The sequence below is a fragment of the Varroa jacobsoni genome, unplaced genomic scaffold (assembly GCF_002532875.2).
Source record: "Varroa jacobsoni isolate VJ856 unplaced genomic scaffold, vjacob_1.0 scaffold_891, whole genome shotgun sequence".
Lineage (NCBI taxonomy): Eukaryota > Metazoa > Arthropoda > Arachnida > Mesostigmata > Varroidae > Varroa > Varroa jacobsoni.
In genome coordinates this window covers 263,556-272,449 of record NW_019213793.1, presented here as the reverse complement: position 1 = coordinate 272,449, position 8,894 = coordinate 263,556, and the positions used below count along the sequence as shown (strand labels likewise).

General features: G+C 47.3%; 1 long non-coding RNA gene across 2 annotated transcripts in view; it reads right to left on the bottom strand.

Annotated features, from left to right (window-relative positions):
- The window catches only part of LOC111264734 (uncharacterized), a 37,246-nt gene that overhangs the window by 4,747 nt on the left and 23,605 nt on the right, over positions 1–8,894 (bottom strand). The window contains exons 2-3 of one of the 2 annotated variants that reach the window (XR_015312775.1): positions 7,472–7,648; positions 6,244–7,253 (exon numbers count right to left, since the gene is read on the bottom strand). This is a non-coding gene — a long non-coding RNA (uncharacterized LOC111264734). Of the gene's footprint in view, positions 1–6,243; positions 7,254–7,471; positions 7,649–8,894 lie in introns of those variants that run through there. The other variant, XR_002683037.2, reaches the window with a different exon arrangement.

Genomic DNA, 8,894 nt, shown 5'->3' with positions numbered 1-8,894 from the left:
GTTGAATGTCTTTTCGCTGCTTTTTATTAGTTTGCAAGGACTGATCGAACAGCAGGGCTTGCAAAGGACGTTGCGCGTGTCGTGTTTCTGCTGTAGATATCGCTTCGTAAGCGGGCATTGTAATAGTTATCGTATTGCCGTGATAAGTAAGTATAAATCTCTCTACAGCTACGCCGTTTTATCAGTGTTCGTCAATCCGATAACGTATGCACACTCTGACGGGGCAGAAGGTTCGCAAATAAGGGATGAAAATGACACGCATAATATAAGTAGCTGTGTAATTGTAGGACATAGTACCTTGGAGCGATCCTGATTCAGGCAACAGGTCGGCCAGGTAACCACAATGGGTTGCCACATAACAATACGTTCGTTGACAGAAGTATATAACGCTGATTGTGCGTTGTCCTTAGCTGTTATATCCGGACAAAGCACTTAATTAGGTATAAGGATTACAGACGTTTGACGACTGTTTGAAAATGGCAAAGCTATCACTTGTGAAAAAAGGACTCTTGTGCGGCGGGATCCATACTAAAACATACGCTTTGAAAATAATATGTGTTCTTGATTTAACTAGTCGTCCAACAGTAACACCCTATTCGAAGCGGTCATACGTTTACTTTTAGCCAGATAAAATCTTCCCGAGTTCGCTAGCGTTGCGGGTCCAATAAAAACTCATTCCATCACAGCGAACGCGCCTATCGCATCTATCAGAAGTTCTATAAACGCACTAGCACGAACATCAATTCTCGTTTAGCTGGCGTACACGAACGTACATACAACAGCACCTTGGGAAAGTCGTTCGAAAGGAGCATCGCATTAGATAAACGCTGCGCAGGCAGGATGCGCTCATCTTTAGGCAGATGCGTCCTAGCTCCGGGTCTGGCCATGATCAGCGGTAGAATGGCCGGCAGAATCAGCCAAGCGCACGGTGGCGGCAGCCTCATAGACTGTGCGCCGCCAGTGATACAATGAAAAGATGCCGCTACTTCGACGAGGAACCACAGCTAGCGCTACGAACCGTACTGGAGTAAATTAGTCTGGCAGCCATTGGCCGACCGGGTGACATATACAACCTATATCGCTACCGTTACAGAAACAAAATGTTGACCCACCGCCACCGCCACGCCACAACCGGATACACTTCCGCCTTGCTTCGCCTCTTCCAGTCGCTGAGCATTGTCAATGGCGGCTGAGCGAGTCAAGCGAGCGGCACATAAAGAAGCTATCCATAGCAAGCACGCTGATGGCGTACCGGTGACGCGCACGGCGGAGCTTCAGTGGTACGCCATTCCTATACGTGATACGTTATATAATAAAAACAACTTCGAACATAGCTGACGTCGGAGTCTGAAAGGAGCACATTGGCACATCCAATTCATCAATTTTCTTAGCACTTCTGGCCTTGCTGCTGTACGAGTATGCCCTCCGTATGGTATAGCATCAAAAACTTGCCCGTACTAGAAGGTCTAACCGGGCTTATTTGGATTCTGTCCAATATACCTATAAATCATAACAATATTCCTTAGCAACAATTTGCCAAGGACAACCACTTGCAATGCAAATTTCAGAGTTGACCGTCCGTTTATGAGGCAGCGCGCTCAGAGATGCGCATCCGCTACCCAGAGCACGCCCCCCTTAGATCATACTATGTATTATATTAATAACGTACTTGTGATGTACCAGCTCTGCGGACCTCTTCTGCGGTCTTGCCTTTAGTATATCAATTATCACGTTTTTGTAACGATATATTTGAAGAAGCAAGTGATTTCACGACGCTCACCTGCCTATTGCAGTTGGTAAATGGCGCAAAACAGGCATGCATTCTAGATATGATCTCAATATAAATCAATATCAGAAATTTTGAGCAGTACTCGTCTATCCTGCATTGTTTATAATGCTAGTGAAGATCATTATTTAACGATCAATATTTGCTCAGTAGTTCACAACTCTTCTGTTATTATACCTCCTTTAGACTGAAGCCCAAGATATTTTAAGTATTGAAAAGTAGGTACTTTAAATAGCAAAAAAAAAGAAAGGTCAAAATCGTTTTTTCATGCGTAGTGGGTGTTTTCTGACATACAATTGCTATCATCAATACCTATGACACATATATGTGAGTGTGTGTGTGTGTGTATGCGTGTGTGTGTGTGTGTGTATATCATTTAGCAGACGACACACACACGCGCGCACATTCATATGCGACTTAAGGTTGACATATAGCAGCTTAGCGGAAGAAGCCATCGTCACGCGATTATTAGCTGATCTTAACGGCGCTGGAAACCGCCGTCGCTACGCACATCAACAGAAAAGTATGTATATTTATACGTCCATAGAGAAATGGTCTTCTCTGTTCCATTTGAATGTCTCGCTGCAATGCACCACACCGAACAACGTGCATCTATGTACTGTCGATGCTAGAAGGGCAAAGGTACAAAAAAAGGGCGGGCGGACCGAGCCATATTGGCAAACTTTTTCTGTTTCTGTGGCAACGTTTTCTGCGGAGGAGAAAATTGTGACGAAGACGCCACAAGAACTGCGAAGGGCCGATCGAGCACTCTCTCTCTGTCGTTCTTCCTGTATTGCAATATACGAATACGTTCCTGTTATAGGGCCACATAGCGCAACTCTACAAACTACTAGGCTCAATACTCGCTCACAAAAACCTGCAGGGCCGCAGGACGATCGGCTCCTCCCGATTGGCTGTTCAGGATACGACGAGGTATATAAATCCAGCATCAGCTTCAGACAACAAACAACAAAGAGCGACCGCTATCACTGCAGTAGCCTTATAGCTGTCGTTCCTGTTTTGGTCATACCCGTAGCGTCCGTAGAAGTTACACGATCACTACCAGCACTAGCGGCATTGCGGAATCGATTGGCGATGGACGCTGAAACTATCCAAGGCCGAAGCAAGGAGGGGCAGACGTCGCCGGCAGCAACAAAGCAAACAGGCGATCAGCAACCGCGCACTTGCGGCGGCAAAGGGGTAATGGGGCAATTGGCCGGCCATCGAGAAGGGCCTTTATTATGGCATCGACAACTGCATCAACAACAGCATCGCGCAGCCAGTACACCGCGACGAACGATCGTTGAACGAATGGAAGAATCCTGAGTCATCATCATGTACGCCATTATTGGCCCCCGTCGGTGGTGGCGGTCGACTTTGTCGTTTCTGCCGCCGTAAAGGACATCTTCAACGGTAGCATTCGCAGTGGCTGGGCAGTGACACTGGTGTCAGGCCAAGCAGTGGCCCCTGATCACTCCTGGCAGGACTCTCGCGTTAGCGCGTCCCGAGCCATGAGTGGCGAGGCGCTTTGGTAAAACGGGAAGGAGGGGATGGGGGGAGCGTGGCAACGGTATGAGCGGTGCTGTAGTCAAAGCGCGTGGGTTGTGCCGGTAGCTTGCCGCTGGTGTTGCAGCTACTACTGGTTAATGACCATCGCCCTATGTGTATTATTACTAGTTCTACTGCTGCCGCTGTGTACAACTAGTGGTACTATGGCGTCGTCAACCTTTGATTTACCGAAGACGTCGACAAGGAAAACAACTGAGGTTGACCATCGACCCACAAGCCAACTAAGCGTTGTTATTGGTGAGGACTTCATTTGATGGTCGACCAATCGGTCGGGCGATGATGGCCGCTAACTGGGTTACGCAGGCAGGACGCAGCGAAGGGCCAACAAATTACGAAGCCGGTGGCGCTCGATTAAGTAGTTGAACAGCAATCAGGCACAATAACAAAAAACATACGTATAAGAAAAGCAGATTTGTCGGTCTTCGTCAATCCGCCGGTTTGTAACATGGCTTTTTTCGATGTGCTGCTTATCGATAATCAAATCGAATGTTAAGACAGTGACAACAATTACGCGTCGAAGTCCTGCTTATTTGGGGGGTATGTCCTCAGGACGATAGCACTGTAGATGTTTCAGCAGCGACAACGTACGTTTTACGTAACGCTGGCGTAGTTCGTGAAAATGAAGTCAGTTTTACTAAGGGGCAGAAGGGAGCTGAATAGCCGTCTTACTATAACTTTGAATCTTCTTTTGTTTTTCGCATACGACTCGTTTATTTGAACAACCCGACTAAATAATATTCTTTATTGTCTCAAGCCAACGAGATGGGTTCGGAAGTTCTTCGTTGCGCGCTCCATCTCCATCTACCGTTAATCTATTGGCTTTTCCGGTCCAAACCGCGCAGCCATAATGGGATTCCGTTACGTAACGTCCAGCCTGCGGTAATGCTGCTACGATCGCCGTCATACACAGCCTACAACTTCTACGGCAGATAACGTAAACGACAAGCAAACAGAGCGGTAACACATTCATTAGTGTCAACCGGCCATACCTCGGATATTAGGCAGTTTTGTCTGTTCCTTTCTACCGTAAAAGTAAGTTCCAACGCCGATAGGTCGACATTTGTAACACAAGTGTCTGCCTGAAAAGTTGGCGTTACATTATTTGTCAAAAAAACAACCGCCAGGAACCGGCAGTGGCCTGACTCAAAGCGGTACCGATCGCGTGGCGCTGTTAACGAGACGCAAACTGTATTGTTGTCATTATCTAACTGGGGAAAGTTTTGCATGGCTTAATAACATGATGCGACGCTGCTGGCATTTCAAAGACATTGAAATGGATAATGGTACAAGCCGGTCCCATCATTTGCGGTGCTGCTACCCCTGCTGCAGCAGACGGGTGCCTTAAACACAGCGGGGATGAAAAAGACAATCTGGGAAAAAAACGCTAGAGAATAAAGAAGACAGGCACACACGGTCCAATACGCATTGATGTCTATTATGAACCGTATAATAGCTGATATAGCAACTGGACATGTACCAATAATAATCGACCATTATAATGAAAGTGATCAGCCCCTTCTGCTGAGACAAGATGTAGGGGCGCAGGGTATGTGCCATTATCAAGGTAGGCCACCCAGCGGCCAAAATTTCCAAACGACCGATCGACAGCCTCTCGTAGGTCCTTTTGACGATTCATGATGCTCATGCTTGTCGTCCTGCTGCGCCATGACCGTCACCACACCACGTTTGTACGGCGATGGACTAGCAGCAACAGTAGCGGCGGCGGCCGCTGTCTCGTGGATAACATTTAGCCGCTAGTGGTCACTGGCGTTCGGCCACTGACGCCCCACAACAACGAAAAAAAAAAGATGCATAGTGCAACGACAACGGCGGAACGGAGAATAAAGGGCGCCAAAACGACGAAGACTACATCAATGAAAGCAAAAGCGCAAAAAAGCGGCAATGCTGACGACGGCGCGATGCTGAACGAACAAGATGACGGCATGCTCATCGTCGTCATCCGATGAGGCAACAAAAATAGCGTTGCAACAATAATTACAACAATAGCAACGATGATAACGAATCAAGCACACACAAACCGAAGGCCGGACAAAGTTGGTCAGGAACAGCAAAGTGAAAACGACTTTAGTGCCACTGGTTGTTATAGTCAAAAATAGAGCGTTGCGCCGCTGCCGTCGCCGCTGGACCTTACAAGGCCAACTAATAGTAAAATTTAATTGCTGGCCCGCAAGCACGTCAACGCTAAAGGGAAGACAAAGAAGAAGCATACGTAACCGTCAAATGCTTGGGCAGGCGAAGAAGAAGATCCTTTTCGATGAATGGCAACGACCGCGACCAGTGCCTGGCGGTTGGTACCGGTAACATCGAAGAAATCGAACGTCTGTCGAACCCCTGTGGGCCTCCAGCGACATTGACAATGGAACGACGATGCAGCAATAAAAAATAGTAACGGACACATTAAATATACGTCAGGCAGAACGCAACTAGAACTGGTAGGCAAATGCCAATACGAGAAAGATAGAAAATTAGATGAACGTTTGACATTGCCTCGATACGTTTCAGCACATAATTACGTATGCAGCAGTATATGGATAGTGTGCTCTAAGTCAGCTACACGAGCGTAGGAAAATAAGAGGTTCAATTTTGCTTGTTATGACGTGCGTGTGCTTTGTGGATGGTGGATCCGATATGACTGGACTAATGTAGCAATGTTCCAATGCCGACAATAGCCCGACCGGCAGTTAAAAAAGATTAACGCGCTATCATGCATTGATAAAGTATAGATAAGAGTTAACTGATTAAAGCATGCCACTCCATCGGAGACCCGGTCCAGCTTACAAGCCGTCCCATTATCTAACCGGACACCTATAGCAGCAACACAACTGAGAGGAGTTGTTTCAAAAAACGAAAAATGACTTTTGGCTGTATCAACTATGATTTATATAGATAATGATATAATCGCAGCTACTGTTTCTAAATTACCTAAAAACTAATTATTAAATACATTGGAAGCTGATGTATGAACGGCTGCTGTTGCAAGGTGCTGGCGTCGTCACGTGCTCTTGAGGAAGGTATCGGTATCTAACCCGTCTGCTCGAAATCACCCACCGATCAACTGATAAAGAGTTGCAGGCTTCTACATGAATGACATGAAAATAGTGAAACAGCATACGAATATATGCCTCTGTTCGGTCATCCAGGCTATTTTGAACATTTAATGATAACTGTGTTTTTATCCGTTTTTCTTACAACGAAGCAGTAGTAACCGTAGCTCCCTTCTGCTTCGGCGTTGCACAAATAGTAGATGACTAATGAATAGTATATATCCGTTCAAGCAGTAGAGTTTAGGTTATGATGCAAATGTGCACAGTTCTGGGCAGAAGAAGCCCTTCTGGGGCTTGAGCCCCAGGTCAAGTTCACGACTCGGGTCGCCTCGACTTCAGTTGAATCGAAAACCATCTCATCATTGGTAGACCCGACGGCGGAACAAGCGGTAGTTGCAGTAGCCACTGCCACCGTCGCCGTCGTCGTAAATGTCGGTAGCAACCAGATGATCCGGTGGCTCTCGCTCGGCTGAATGGATGAAGCAGACAGTGGTCGTGGGTCAAGTCGGGTCAGAAGCCAATAGAAGCAGCGTCAATGGCAGCCCAACAAGTCACGTCATTCACGTCTACCTGCGGTTCCGAAATTAAGCAGACAGACAGTAATACAGCAGCCGACAGATAAGAGAAATAGCCCGCAACAAACAAGCACGCGTATAAGAGGCAACAGAAGATGCGACTTGCTTCCGGAGCAGCGCTGTTACTAAAAAAAGGACAAGAACGGACAGCAGTAAAAGAGAGATACAAATATTGTTGTAATCAATCTGGCGAGGTATGCACAACTGTCAAGGGATCAGCACAGAACGGAAGTCATACCATGCGCATGTATTATGGCACTGAAATTAAAAGAAAAAGATCAGGAAGTTTCATCGTGTTAGGTACCTCGTTGTTAAGAGAACGAACATTCGATATCCGGCAATGACATTTTAGGCTGTCCAGAGGTTGTTGTTGTTAGGCGCTTGCTAATAGGTTTCACCGGCTTTGTACCTAGGGACGTCCAGATATTGAGACAAGTATTACACGTCAGAATCTATCTGAGACTGGGCTGATTTACCTTTTTTTCTTCATTTGTTCCAGTTATGTCTCAGTGATCCGCTTAAATGAAGCTCTGCTTAGCGATCGACTCCTTCATTCGTTCAGGGAAGAATCGTTGCAGTGAGCTGAGCCGCAGACTTTACCAAATTGTTGTGAGCAACACATTGGTAAGCAGCATTGATCATACAGGTGAGTCCTGAAAAGCACAGAGAAATCGTAAATCTCATTCTAGCTCACGGTATCTGCAGGCCTTTTCATAGAAAAAGGCGACATTATGCCCGGGCCGGACTATATAACTCCAGTCCGCCAGAGCCGACCCACGAGACTGTGTTGCCGGCGCTTCACCGTTATATATCTTTTGTAATAGACACAGCAGTCGCAAAAACAAGAGCAGCTTTGATAGCAGCGCGTCATGAGCGTCGAAAGCGGCACAGGAAGGGACCATTGTGCAGCACTGTCGCATGCGCGTCTAAACGACACTTCACCCTTTTATGCATATATGATATCTAGTATCGTCGTAGGGATCTGAGGTAAATGCGAATGCCGAGAACCCGCCGCAAGATAACTAACGCAGCTCAATACTGTTGGTGTCTCCGTCGAATGTGGCGGGTACCTCACCGCAATTACGGGCGGGTCGGTGGTCCGGTCGGGCAGGGCCGCCGTACGCCATAATAGAGTGCTACTGAGTACCAAGGGCCGTCAGCGACTTCGATCTTCGATGAGGGAAGTAATATTGATGGGATGGCTTGCAAAACGGGATTTAGTTGCCATCTGGCGATAGATGGGGGGCATATATTATTGGAATATAGTAGCTGCAGAGACAGGGTCAGTAGCGGCAACTGCGACGTCAAATGCCACAGAACAACAACAGCAACAACGTGATCGTCACTACAAACGGCGGAATCAACAGCAGGCAGTACTGCTATGTAAAAGGGGCGAACACCTGGAGCCTCGTCGCCAGCAGCAACACTTACGACCCCAACATCATCATCATCATCATTGCCATCAGCGTCACCAGCCCAAATGACAACACAACCAAGATCAGCAGCGGCAATGACAACAACAACAACAACAATCCGCTAGGCAGAAACTGGCTCCCAGAACAACACTTTGAACAGCAGCGACAGCTTACGCAGACGAAAGGAACCCAATGCGGGACTGATTTCGCGGCCAGGTCGGGCTGCCATTCGTGGCTACTAGTACATCGAATATAAAGTGCCTACGGAAAAGGCTGATGTTGTCTGACCGTCGGTCGATCGGTCGGTCGCTAGTTGACACTGCGGCTTGTCGCGCTGCCGTTGATCACGAAGCGACGGTGATAACGGCGAATAAGGTCTTATTACGCAGCGGAACGTAGGAAAGGGGCTCCTAGAAAATATTGTGCATGTACTACTCTTGCCCCAGCGATTGAATTGGCTTGTTATTCCAGTCGCTGCCCTAGT